We start from the raw sequence: 14,789 nt of genomic DNA on the forward strand, positions 1-14,789 counted from the left end.
GTTTTCCGTTCTAAGATTCAAAGGGATTTATGTCACCTTTAAAACCCATAAAAATGTGAGCACTTAAATGGATTGAAAGTCAGGCGTGCCCTAGAGTAGACTGAGCTTTTTTTCAGGGATGTTACCCTTACCTTTTTTCTTCTGATCTGAGCCAAAATTGGAAATCAGAGAGCCTCCTGTACACATATACCAGGAGCCTAGGAATGGCTACTGTTTTCCAAATGTTTTCCATTTCACTTGTCCCATCTGCTTGCCCAGGGTTGACCCTGAGAAAACATACAAGTGTTCACGCTATCAGAGGCAGTAGAATGTCTTTTAAAGAAATAATTTTTGAGTAGTTTTAAATTATCTGGAAGTTTGGTAAGAAGAAGCAGATGTTTCTCTTTTCTCCCCTCATTTCATGGAGGTATTAATGATCATGGCCATGATGGACAGGCTGATTCTCATTTTTCCGGTTTCATACTTGATTAAATCATATTGGAAAGCAGAAGTTGAAAGACAGTTGTCTTTGTTATGAATGTACTGTGGCTCCTTTTGGATTTCTATTGGGTAATATTACATGTGGGAGAATGAAACATGGTAGTGCATGTTGTGAAAGATAATAATGATAATAAAATATATGCTGCAATGGTGTGCCCTCAAGAAAGGAAACTTGAAAGAGGTTTTCTCTGGCAATACATCAGATTTTTAAAGATGTTTTGTTTCTTCTCTTCTCTTTCAATTAAAACAAAGAATTTAGTTTTCAACCACATTATGTCAATGGAGATGTTTGTTTTCACAGATGCTTCACTTATTCACAGTCTCAATCAAAATCTCTCAATCAATTATAAAAATAGTATCTTGTTGTTAGTTACTGTTTAAGTATTTAGAAGGAATTTTTATAGTGTTTATATCGATAGTGAAACACCCAACACTTACTGGCACAGATAATTATTTTTGTTTTTTTGCTATTATTCTTAAAAGAAGTGAAAGTAGAAAAGGAATTTGTATCTTAACTTACATAATTGCCTTGGATTATCATGATTGGTCATTGAAAACTAAGATGAGTGGGTGTGGTTTGTATCAATCTAATTCATCTCTGAAGAAGTTGGTACCCTTTTATCTCTATCTTGGAGGAACAAACTGAACATATTTGTATGTTTTTACAATACTGGGAAACTGGTATTTTCATGGACTCTCTGCATTTTCAGACTTACAAGGAGAAGACTTTGCATCAGGACATTACCCATTTTACTTCTTTGAGAGTTTATTGGTTTAGAGTAGACGGAGAAAAAGTTTCACTATTTCCTCTCTTATTCAACTGCAATAAAGAAAAAAATTAATGAAAGTGTGCCTTTGTATATCATCCTGCCGCTGCCTATAAGACATGGCCAGAGAGGCAGGCAATTGGGGGAGGGATAACAAGAAATTTGGAGATGAAAGAAAAGTTCATAAAGAGCTTGGATAAAAAAGAGGAACGGGCAAATGTATGGGAAGCTGTATGGGGTTTGATTTAGGGAAGAACAAATGTTGGAGGAAAAAAAGTATGTGATTCCAATGTATACTATACTAATGTTTCTCAAACTTCCATCTGCCTAGGAACCACCTGGGCTGTCTTGTTAAAATGTAGATTCTAATCCAGTAGGACTACACTAAAGCTCAAGAATATGTATTTCTATAAGTTCTCAATTAATGCTAAAGGTGCTGGTTCAAGAAACGGCAAGATATTATATAAATAATTCTCTTCTTCTACTCCCTATTCAAGGAATTCAGTTGAGGGGTGACTTTTCAAGCATTTGATTCGGATTTGATTTTTAGTGCTCTTATTTCACTTTGTAAAGATCATTCTTAAGATTAGAGAAAATTGCCAGTTTTAGTTCAGCCACCCACAAAGAGAACTGGATCTTGCTAGCCCCCAAAGTCTAGCTTCCCTCTCATTAACTGTTTAATCCATGGTAAACTGTGAAGGATTAAAGAAAGTCATTTTGTTTGAGTTAAATAATTTTCAAGTGCATGAAGTATAAGATGTTACAAAACAAGATGCATTTTTAAAACATTGCAGTCCATTCAGAGGCCATAATGTCATCACCCTGCAACAGTAAAATTATAAAAAGCAACGATGGTCATGGGGGTTGGAGTCCTAACCATAATATAAGTAAAATTACCAGCATTGCTGTGCTTGAAAGTACTTGACTTTTGCATTGAAAATGCAGTACAGTGTTCTATTGATATTATGAATGTTAGCTAGTCTAATAGTTAAGCTTATTCAGATTCCATGGAGATTATCAAGAAAGCAGGATAGAAATCAGACTAGGCAAGGTGGGTCAGTAGCCCTGAATAATAAGCCAAGAATTCCTTGTCCAGTGGTGTAAGGAAATCTAAAGGACATTCTAGAACCTGGATTCTCCTAGGAGCCTGGAGAAGACCATGGAAGGAGAAGTTCTAAAATCAATCTGAAGTTTTCTGCTCTCTTTCCTCGAAATGAGTGTGTCTCCACCCCAACTACATGTCAGAACCACCCGAGGATTTGAGAAAAAATAGTTACCACCCGGGCCCACCTCAGAACAATTAACGCAGAGTTTCCTGGGTGGAGCCTGGCATCCAAAGGTTAATGGTCCAGCTTCCTGGTGATTCCATGGGGAACTGGAGTTGAGAACCAATGCCCTACATTAAGACCTGAGATTTGTATTTTTTTTTTTTTTTTTTTTTTGCGGTACGCGGGCCTCTCACTGTTGTGGCCTCTCCCGTCGCGGAATACAGGCTCGACGGCCATGGCTCACGGGCCCAGCCGCTCCGCGGCATGTGGGATCTTCCCGGACCGGGGCACGAACCCGTGTCCCCTGCATCGGCAGGCGGACGCTCAACCACTGCGCCACCAGGGAAGCCCCGAGATTTGTATTTTTAACACACTGTCAATGTTACTGCTCCATGGACCACACTTTGAGTAGCAAGGGCCTACCGACCCCCATAAGTTTTTCCTCACATTCAGGAGAGGCAGTATCACTGACTGAGGAGTAGTTGCCTTCTCTCTAAGTATGAGGGGAGAGAAGGGAGAAGCAAAAGAAGAGAAGAGACATCCAAATGGCATGTGGTGTGAACCCTGGGTAGAATATTCAACTCCTCACCTGATTGGATTTGAAGGGCAAAGGAAAAAATCCCTGTACTCCAAAATATCTTACCTAATCATATCATAGCGTGCTTAAACTTGCACTATTAAAATTAATTTGATTTTAGTGCTTTCCTAACTTGACTGTGCAAACATTATCCTTTGGTACAATTGTTATAAATATAGAGAATTGAGGAAGAGAGTGAATTGGGCAGGAATCGGAATTTTATTAATCATCCTATGGTTCTAATTGAGAACAGAACTTGGAAGCCATTGTTTTAGACCACACACTGCATTCTTTCCTGGCTTTCTTTCAATATGTAAACATATTCCTCTTCTTTAAATTAATATTTTATATGTACTATTCTGCATAACAATAGAGCTCAACATAACAACAAAATAATAATGATCAATACTAGGTATTATACGATGCTTACTATTAGTCAGGTACTGATCTGAGAGTTTCATATGCCCTAAAAAGTCTTAGATAATACGTACTGTTGTTACCCACTTTACATCTAAGGAAAGTGGGGAACAAAAATGTTAAATTTCCCAAGTTCACATAGCTGGTAAATGGTAGAACTGGGATTTTCCGGTGTAAGATATTCTGGCTCCAGAACCCATGCTCTGCTAAACTACTTATCAACTGTCAATTGATTAATGTATTTAACAAGTGTTTCTAGAGCAGATTCTAAGCACGAGGTGGTAGGAATAGAGCAGTAAGCACTACAAAATGTATGTCTTTATGAAAATTCCTTTTTCATGGGAGGCTCTTGTTTTTAGAATAGCCAGAATTCTTTAAAAGACAGTATTCCTGGCAAAAAGACATGGGTTCAAATGTGACCATTCCATTTACTTTCTGAGTGATCTTGCTAAATCTCTTTATCTCTGTAGTAAACTAATGAAATAATGTGAAGGGATATCTAAATGAGTTACTTTCATTGCTTTGCATCATCACTGACCGTAAAGAAAGAAATTTTGCCTGTATATGAGGCTTAAAAAATGTCTTAGTTGGGAAAGATTGATTTTTATTATGTCAGTAGACACAAAGAGCATTGTGAAAGCATTAGATAGCAGGAAGGTGTTTGTGGCAATGTTAGTGATGTTGGTATTGGCATTGGTGTTAGTGGTGATGATCGTCATAGTGGTGGTGATGGTTGAGGTGATTAAATTGATCATAAAAATTGCTGTTCATTAAGCGCTTACAATGGCTAAGGCATTGCACTAAATTCTTTATTTTTATTACTTTATTTTTTTCTATTTCACAATCTTATGAGGTCATATAATTATTGTTATAATGTAGAGCTGGAAAATGTGAGGATTAGAAAGCTTCAACAACTAGCCCAAGTTGCATAGCTAAACAAGTAATGGAACCTGAATTTGATCCAAGATATGTCAATTATCTATTTCTGTGTAACAAACCACCCTAAATCTCAGTGGCTTAAAATAACCATTTGGTATTCCTCATGATTCTGTAGGTTTACTGGGCAGTTATTCTGCTCTGTCTGAAGTTGGCTGGGGTCACTTATGTGGCTACATTCAAGTAGGCACTTAACAGGAGGTCTGTTTTTCATGTGTCTCCTCTTTCTACATGATGAGTCAGCCTCCAGACGCTCTCCCCATGACCTTCATCTCTAGTAGAATAGCTTATACTTTCACATAGCATGCAGCTCAATTCCAAGAAGTGTTCCAAGGAAAAAGCCACACTGCAAGTGCCTCACTTTGCAGCATGCTTGCTAAATTCTCATTGGTCAAAACAAATGTCCAAACCCAAAGTCACTGTAGGAAGGAATAAAACCAGTGCACAAATACCTTGAGACATGGTTCAGTCTCCCATACCAGATATGGCTGACTCCAAGACCCACTGTGCTTTTAATTACTATAGCATGTTTCCTCCCTGGAGATATTGAAAGTGAACATTGGAAAAAAACAGACCACATAGTATTGTTGAAGAATCACCATAGGTAGACTTGAACTGGGATTCCAACAATAATGAGTAAATTTAATTATTCAAGAGGAAATTTATTATACAACACTCAATTTTGAGCTGGATGGCAAGGTTCAAAGTTTGAGAATTCAGAGCTTTTGAAAGTCTGATTACCAAATAGGATAATGACGTAGTTGGCAAAATTGTGAGTATTTCCAAACTGGATTTCTACTCTTACCCTAATGTAGAATCTCATTGTCACAAGTACACTTCTGCATTTGAGTAAACAAAAGGAGGAACAGCGATAATATTGTGTCTACTTAGGTTACCAAATAGGATCTTAGTTGAATCCTCAAGGGTGATCCCAAAAGCATGCAGAAAAGACCTGAGTCTGAAAGAGTCAGATGGCAAAAGACACCTGCTGTTACCAATGGCCCATCTATAATGCAGAGCAACCTCTTAACGTGAGGTTGTGAATAACTTTGGATTTTGAACAGGCTTGTGTCCCAGTGGGCCTGTCCGGACGAATTAGTTAAAAAACAGACATCCTGCTTATCTAGAATCTTATTATTGTGGTCATTAATTTTCCCAACCTATTGTACCACACTTTCCTCACTTAGGGCCAAGGAGATTCTTGAATGTGCAGCAAGACCAGAATAATATAGAGTGTTTTGCCTCACTGCTTTCAAGCTGTTCTGTTGTTGTTGTTTAGGAGCTCCATAGAGAGCATCTGTCTTTAGGATTATAAATTTGGTACTTTTTACCAGCTCTAAATTTTCTCTAATGCTTAAGAGTAGTTGGATCAACAGCCTACTCCCATCATTTAGAGACAAGTAATGTGCAAAACTGAGTGAACTCAATATGATCACCACTCAAGGCTTCTCCCTGTGAACTAAAGTCTTCTTTAAATTTTGAAATAACTTCTAAATAAGAAGGCAAAAAGAAGCAAAAGCATGTGTGAGAAAACATGTTTTTTACTTTTTCTTGGCACAAAATGCAAGTGTAGTAGCATCCCCCTCTGTCATAAGTAGAAGTAGGATCCATTCCCATGTTCTTCCAGGAGTTCTGTTTTGCTAGTCAGTAAAAACTGAATCCATATTGATATAAATGGAAGATAACTAACACCCTAATATATTAAATAGGGATTTCTAAGTTGCACCAACAAAATAATTGGGTGCATGTACAAATGAGGATTCACATGTACAGAATTCAAATTTTGTGTATGCAAAACAGATAATTGTGCAATCAAATAGGTGATTTTGATTAAAATCATTGTATATGCAAATTCACCACTTGCTGAAGCAGTCATATTTTGACACATGCATCCATAATTTGTGGTTTCTAATTTAAGGTAGTTTCATGGCAGAAATAGTCTTACCTATTGGATCTCACGTTTTACGTATTAGCCAAATACTGCTTTTTAAATTTTTTCTTCCTTTTTGGTAATCATATTACTGTCATTTTAAAGTGACATTTCTCCTTGTATCAATAGCACTTTAACATTTCTGAAAATTAGATAGATTTAAAAATCAATTAGAACATTTAATGTAGTCTCTTATTTAGCCTTACAGTAGCCCTCAACTTAATGGTGCATTTTACAGTAAAGAACATCTTATAATAAAGATATTTTGATAAGCACCATCTTGCAATCCATACCACCTTATCACAAATCTCATTTTGTTATCATAAACAGTAGCAACACACACTGATATTCTCATATTATATGTCAGGCACTTACCTTTCACAGCCAGCCTGAGAAGCAGATTTAGCGTATTTTAAGGATGAGGAAACTGCTACATAAATCGCATGACTCTCTCAGGGTCACAAAGCAACTACATGGCAAAGCTAGGAAATTCAGAACCCGGGAAGAGTGTGGCTGCTGTCCTCCTTAAAAGCAGCACGAACTCTGCTTCAGTTGCTCCTTTAAGGCAGTCGTGACTGTCTGAGAAGTTGCAATGAGCCCTACTTGCACAGGAATGATCTCTCCTTTCTCTTCTCTCTTTCTTCTTTTCTTTTCTCTCACTTTCTTACTTCTCTTTCATCTCTCCTCTAAAGACTCTAGGACAGTAGAGAACCTGGAGAACTGGAGGACAGAATCTCCCATTGACTGGTTGCAGGCCAGTGTTTCAGGGAGCTCAGGAATTTGTTTCCCTGTGTCTCTTGATCACCATATTAAAAGCAAAAATCTAAGCATGCTGTATTCCAGTTTCACATGGCCTTTAGTCAAAACCCTCCAGCTTCTCCTTAATCTTACTTCGGTTGAAAGCTAAAGTCCTTACAAGGGCCTTAAGAGTTACTCATGATCTGGTCTCCTCTCAGACCTGGTCTTCTGTCTCTGTCCCCCTTTGTTACTTGTTCAAGCTAATCCCGCTTCCCTGCTCTTCCTGGAACCTGGTAAGCAATGTCAAGGCTGAGGTCCTATGTACTTGTTTCCCTTCTTGGAATGCTTTCCCAATGTACAGAAGGTGGTTTCCCCTTGTGACCGTTAAGTCACTGCTCGAATGTCATCTTATCGCAATGCTCTTCTCCCGCACCTCTGCCTCTTCTTATCTCACTTAATCTAGTTTCTTTTGCTTCCAGAGCACCTACCCACCACATCTATTATAAAGGTGTTTACTTGTCTAACTTTTCCTACTACAATCTATAGAAAGTATAAGACAGTGGCTTTGGATGGAATGTTCCCTGTTGTATACCCTAACCCTGGTACAGAGTAAATGCTCAGTAACTAATTGTTGCACAAACTAATAGTTGCATAGTTTTCTTATGCGAGGATTCCCTACTTAGCTGTTTTCAGAATGAATGCATGAGAGGTGCAACACAAAATAATTTTCTTTACAGCAGTAATACACATAAAGACGTGTTTGTCAATGGTTCCTATGTCATGTTACATGAAACAAGCAAAAGAAGGTGGAACAGAAAGTTATTGCAAGTCATGATAAATGATTACAAAATATGATCAAAGTTTTATTATTTTAGGGAGCACCATAAAATCAATAGCTAGACGTTATACTGCTTACTATGTATCAGCCCTATTTTACATGTTATACATATAAATTTAATCCTCACAACAACCTTACAATGGAAATACTATTATTAATCCATTTCACAGATGAGAAAGCTGCAGTACTGAGAGTTTAAGTAACTTGACCAAAGTCACAGAGAATTGTATAGCTTCACATAACAGTATTTTCACATTGCAATTGATTGTTCAATAATAACTCTCCCTAATGATCCGGATTAAGTTTCCCACTTTCAAATATTTTCTTTTCCACCAAGAGTAGCAATATTATCACATCCCTTTATACTCTTTGTCTAAGAAAGCCTGTTTTTAATTGATTCTTTCTAATGTCTCAGAAACTATCTTGGATGAATTAACAAATATATTAATATACACATGCTACACACTTTCCTGGATTAATACCTATAATTACAGGAATAAAATATTTCATTTTATCTTCTCTTATGGCAGTTTTAGCCTATCACATTTAAGCCTTTCATGTTAAAATGCATTTGTTGAATCATGTTTCTTCATAAACCTGTAAATGAGAACAAGCCTGTGATTGAAAGCTAGTTTTGCAGTGAAGCCATAGAATTATTTACAGTCACCTTTCTTTAATACCTAATTGGATTGATGCTTAAAACTAAGGTAACTTTATGTACTAGTTTGCTCGAACCATCCAGTTCATGTCTATTTTACAAGTGTAACCATATATATATAGATAGATAGATAGTTATTAATAATTGCATGTACTTTCACTTTCGAAAGTGTCTCCAAAATGTCTAGCACAGACAACAAATTTTATGTTCACCTATTTAAAGCAGATATGTGATATTACCAAAAGTCTTTATCCTGGGGGTAAAAAAAAAGGGGGGGATGATTACGTATCCTCAATAAATTTATTTTAATTTCAAAAGTAATCACTAAATTAAAATCCGGGGTGGGGGGGAATAATGCATGCTCACCAAAATGAGACACACTAGGCCTGAACTGTTCTTCTACTTGCTCAGTAGAAATTCCCTCAACAAATCTGATCAAACAACTTGAATTATTAAAAGAATTAATCTTTGCTAGAAAGGATAAAGCGTTAACTTTATTGCTCTAGGTCTTTACTAGATTTCACGTAAACGCATACTGAAAGCATTAGCTGAAATATTGTGTTCCATTTACTGTTCCACGAAATTCATTCAAATGTAAGCCTCTTCTTTGGCCATGCTGGCTTGTACAAAGGGAAAAATCAAATTCCCAATCATCCTCAGCACCTAGACTCATATCCAAAGTCTTTAGCACCTCCTGGCATTGAATAAGCACATAGCCAGAATGTCTTCTGCTATTTCCCAGTTTAGCTCTATTGAGACACAAATTCTTGGAAGGCCCAGCCTGTAGATTTCACATGAAGAGTTTTTTTTTCTTTTCTCCTTTTAGAAGAAGGAAATCTTTTCTGTACTGGGGCTCAGGAGCCTGAGACAGCCACTCAGTTCCCTTATATTTTATAATATTCTGAAGAATATAGCCAACTGTTCATGAAGCCTCAGACCTATAACCTACTTCTCGCCTTCATTATTTTTTCTTTAATTCAGAGCGCCTAATTAAGAAATGAACACAGAAACGTTAATCACAATATTTGTGTATTTTTACATGCAAATTTTTTAATTGTATCATTTGAGAAAAGGTTTTCATTTTTTCTTATTATTTTGCTATTTAAAATACATTTTACTGCTATTCTTTCTTCTATTCCTCCTCAGATTCTTGCTATGTCCACTGCTATAAAATGTTTGTTAGTCTTCATATTGGTTGACTACTTTCTCAGATGATTGAATCACCTCCAAGAATCTCACCACCTCTGTGAAGCCCCCAGTAAGGCTGTTGAAACCACCATTCATTTTCCCCACACACACCCTCAGTCATCTTTCAGTTTTATTTGCTAGGATCTTCTCTACTAAAATGTATCACTAGATCTGCCAGGGAGATTTGGAGACCCTGGCTAAGTGCTATACTTCTTTGTTTCGCTGTGAGGCAGACTAGGAGTTTGGTAAGCCCTAGGTGATAAGTTGTATGGTGCCTGAGCCTCTATGTGCCTGCCAGAGGTTCACAAACTTCATAGTGGTCACTTAGGATCAGGGAAACATACAAGGTAATTGGCATTGCAAATGTACAGCGGAAGTTATCTTTGTAATACACGTATAAACTTGGGCTCATGTAAGTCACTTTCATCAAAGATCAAGATAGACAAGTACTTTCCAATTTTTTTTCACCTGGAAGTCTAAAATTTTACCTGAGATAAGTATTTTTCATAAGGCAAAGAAGGCCACATGGGGCTTCTGAAATTTCTTAAGACAGTTGTCCCAGAAGCAAAAGGATATATATGCAAATGAGGCACCTCATGGGTGGTCATAATTGTTTTATGAGACAGCATATTTTAAAAGAACATATGATTGAAATTATAGGTTCAGATTGCCCCTCTGCCATTTGCATTCTGTGTATCTGGACTATACACTTTAATTAGAAGGTTGTGTCTTTAAATGAAAAATGCAAATCAAAAGTGGCATTCACGCCAAATTTGTGTAGATTAAATGGGTTAATGTAAAGTATATGCATAGGAAGGTGCCTGGTTTATTGACTGTTCCCTCACCCAGCATACTGGGAATAATCATTCTCCTTGCCCATATTCACCTTCACTAAGTTTTGTGAAGTCTGAGCGCGCGCACGCGCGCACACACACACACACACACACACACACACACACACACAGTGTCATGCTACCGGGTAGCTTGAAGCCCTCTGGGGTGAAATATGTGCTCACTGAAAGAACCAGTAATCTTATTTCACTGCTTTCTTGAAAATATATACGAAAGGATTGGTTTACTGTGATTACTGACCTAGGTTAGGCTTAGAGCAAAGGCAGAATCTGTAAACATTTTGAGCTATTTGTATAAGATTGTCTAGAACTTCACTTTCCTCTCATTTACCTTACTCTGTGCGCCTATGTCTGAAGACTGTTTTATCAAAAGGAGGAAAAAAAAAAACTATATAATTGGGGGGAAAATTGTGTAGAAAAAATGTTTGACTGAAGCCTCTGGCTGTCTCCACAGTGCTTGTGAGTCCAAATGAAAATGGGTGAAAACACTAAACAAATTTAAAGGCTTTCAGACATGGGGATGCTTGTTAAATGAAGACAGAACATGTTGATTCATTATTCTTTTTTATGTCGATAACATGTCCACATTATGGCATTGTGTTAGAAGATATGCATTTGTTCAACCTATGAAATAGCTTGAGTCAGGAAATAAAATTCCTATCACTCAGATAGCACCTTAGAGAAACAAAATGTAAATACTTCAAACTTTGAAATACTTTGTTTAGAAAAAGTGATATATTGAACATGCATACATGTTCAGTAAATTGTGAGGGTTACTGTGAGCAGCTTTTTAAACTATTTGAGAGTTTCAGGATGCACAGTTGTTTCAGAGGAACTTTATTTTTTAATGTCACATCCAATGTGGAAATTTTTTTTCAACACTCATCAAATAGAGACACCACTGAGAATCTGGAACCAATAGTGAAGCATGAACCAATTAGTGATGAGAAAATGCATCATATTGGAAAGTCACAATAGTAGTACTTAGTGATCAAGGAGTTCATTTTATTGTATAGTATTGGCAGACAACTGATAACTAAAAGTTACAAGAAATAGTAACAACCAGGGTGAAAAAGCAATCAATTTTGAAATGTCAAGAAAACTATTTATTTATTTTCTAGGAGTTAGTTTAATTAGAAAAGTTGTTATAAGTGCCCAAACCCTGGAAGGAACATATTTTATAAGTTAAATGGAAATGTGCTAGATTCTTATTGCAAGAACTCAAAGACTAGCTTCAACATACTAGGTGATCAGTGTCAGAGTCATACACAGATGATGTTTCTACATTGAATAAGCTCTTTGGTTGGAGCCGTTTGACCCAGAGAAATGCCTAGTCTTTTGTTCACATATCATCTTTTCATACCCAAGGTAAACGGGACACAGATTCTTATAATATGCAACATGGGAAGTTGAAAAATCCTGATAAATCTAGGTTTAGTTATCATCTTCTATGCCAACTACATAAGTGACCTTGGACAAGTAAACTACTGAGATGTATGTTCTTTATCTGCAAAATGTATATGTCTATGATCAAAATAATGTATATAAAAAGTTGGTAAAATGCCTTATACTTTGAATTCATTGTGCTCTGACTACAATGTGGTTGTTTGCCAAATATATCCACTATGCAGGTTTATACTTATTTAACTTTTTGTGAGTGAATGGGGCCTTGATATTAGTTCTGGCCAATATACTGTGAACAGAGTGAAATATCACCTTGGGGACAAATATTTAATTGTTGTTGCTGGACCCCACAGTATGCTTTCTTTTCTTTGGAACATGATTGTCAAGTCATTGACAGCAACTAAGCTCTATCATTCCTGGTTCTTGAGTGGCCATGGTGAGCCGAACACCTTTGACTCTGAAATTGTAAGCACAAGGAAGAAATAAATGTTTGAGATTTGGACCTGATTGTTACTGTAGCATAACTTAGCCTATCATTAGAAATACATTAAGGTCCCTCCTAAAAGCTTATAACTCCTTCATAGAAATAAAAGTAAGCATAAAATGTGTTAATATCTCAATTTGCAATTTCTCCTTGGCCAAGTCATTTGACTTTAACAATGTATTACTTAAGGCATTAAGAAACTCAAGCATGGCAATGCCTCCTTCAAATACTCAGGATGTTTAAGTGCAAGTTATTTAAGTTCTCTCATCTTCTTATCCTAAATTTGCTTAGTTGTGTTAGTATTTTTTAAATCATTTCATCCAAATTCTTTTGAGAATATAAAATGGTGAACTTGTATCTTCAGTGTACACCCTCGGTTTGAGATGAATCTTTAGGCTCTTGTAACTTTTTTCCATCTGTTTAATTATTTTGTAATCAGAATCTCAAATATTTATCAGTTACTAAATGTATGTAAAGGATTTGGTTCATTGGGAAATACAGTCAACCCTTGCATAATGTGGGGGGTTAGAAGTGCTTACCCTCCGCACAGTTGAGTATAATTTATAGTCTGCCCTCCATATATGCAGTTCCTCCAAATCCGTGGTACTGGATCCACGGATTCAATCAACTGCAGATCGTGTGGTACTGTGATATTTATTACTGAAAAAATCCAAGGATAAGTGGACCCACGCAGCTCAAACCCATGTTGTTCAAGGGTCAACTGTATAAAGAAAATTAAGGCATTTGCTTTGTCTTCAGAGAGTGTATAATCTAGTTGGGGAATCATGCCAGAAATGTACGAAAGTTACAGAATAGTACAAGAATCTGAATCATGCCAAACCATAAAAGACACATATTATCATTGCAAAAAAGTTATTTTGATCTGAAATGCAATTCTCAGACTATGGAAATATAAAAATGTTCTGGTGATGATATGGCAGGGAAATTTAAGAATATACTTGACTATCAAGGGGTACTGGGCATGATGACTTCTGAGCACATTTCTATTTCAAACGAAGGGGGTGCACTGTTCATGAAAGTTACAATATTATTTTAAAAATTTTGCTCAGTAGGCACTATCCCACTGTCTCTCATCCATAACCACTTCTGTCACCTGTAGTTAGTTTGCTCCCTTCATCATCTCTCTGCTTCATCTGCCCCTGATATTTGTTCCTTTAACTCTATCACTGTTGATCAGTGGTGAGGCAGTATCTGAAGATATTTTGCATACTGATTGATTCCAAAGGCTCTGGAGTCACAGAAAGCTGGAATATGAATCCTGACTCTGCTGGCCATGTGACCATAAGCAAACATTGTTGTATCTCTGAACTTCTCTTTCCCTATTAATGTAATAGGGTCAATAATAGTGCCATGCTTATGGAGTTGTATTTTGAAACAAGATGATGTATGAAAGGTATTTAGCACATAATAAGACCTCAGTAAATTAGCTTACATTATTTTTTTTTTCTCTGATCTTCACTAGCTGACAAATACATACATTTTAATATATGGTTCTTGCTTGATGAAAATAATTTGTTGAGAATTACAGGAAAACAACTGTGGCATTTTTGATAGCAGGAAAAATTAACAAGATGAGTATTTTTCTTTCATGGAGAATTTCTACTTTATTACTCATATAGCACTTCCACCATCTATAAAGAATGCACAAAGACACTGACTTCATATATAGGTGCACATAGAAGTGTATCTTATGTGTGTATGATTACTCAGTAAAAATGTATAATTGGATCAGATTTCTATGTGTTCTATTTCCTTTCAGAATTAAAGAGCCATGTTGACATAGCACAGCCTCAACTTTCTGGCCAAACTCTTCCTTTAGCTTGAGTTTTAGGGGAAAAAATGCTATATTGAGTTCTTTCTAGTTTGTAGACCTGAAATTTGGTCTCCTTGCCCGTTTTTTGTAGACCTGAAATTTGGTCTCCTTGTTCTTAGTATCTGTTGAGATGAGATTGCTAAGATCATTACTGAATACTAAAGAATGTATATTCTGCACATTGTGTTCTGTGTATAATGTGATCTTTCACTGGAGACTGGCTTTCTTTTTTCATCCTCAAGTCTATGAGCAAAATGTTACTTCATAATGAGAGACCCAAGGGATTCTATTTCAGTCTTACAGGCCTATTAAAGGCTTTTGGACATGACTCTATTAATTTTTCTTCCTTTTAAGACTAGATTCATTTTCAAGACATAGACTATTTCATTTCATATCTTAAAGCTCTTTAGTATTTAGGA

General features: G+C 36.5%; 1 protein-coding gene across 13 annotated transcripts in view; it reads left to right on the forward strand.

Moving 5' to 3' along the window:
• PTPRD (protein tyrosine phosphatase receptor type D) overlaps positions 1 to 14,789 on the forward strand; it is a 2,135,645-nt gene that overhangs the window by 1,132,360 nt on the left and 988,496 nt on the right. The gene's annotated exons all lie outside the window — the stretch shown is intronic.

Source organism: Stenella coeruleoalba, assembly GCF_951394435.1.
Source record: "Stenella coeruleoalba genome assembly, chromosome: 7".
Taxonomy (NCBI): Eukaryota; Metazoa; Chordata; class Mammalia; order Artiodactyla; family Delphinidae; genus Stenella; species Stenella coeruleoalba.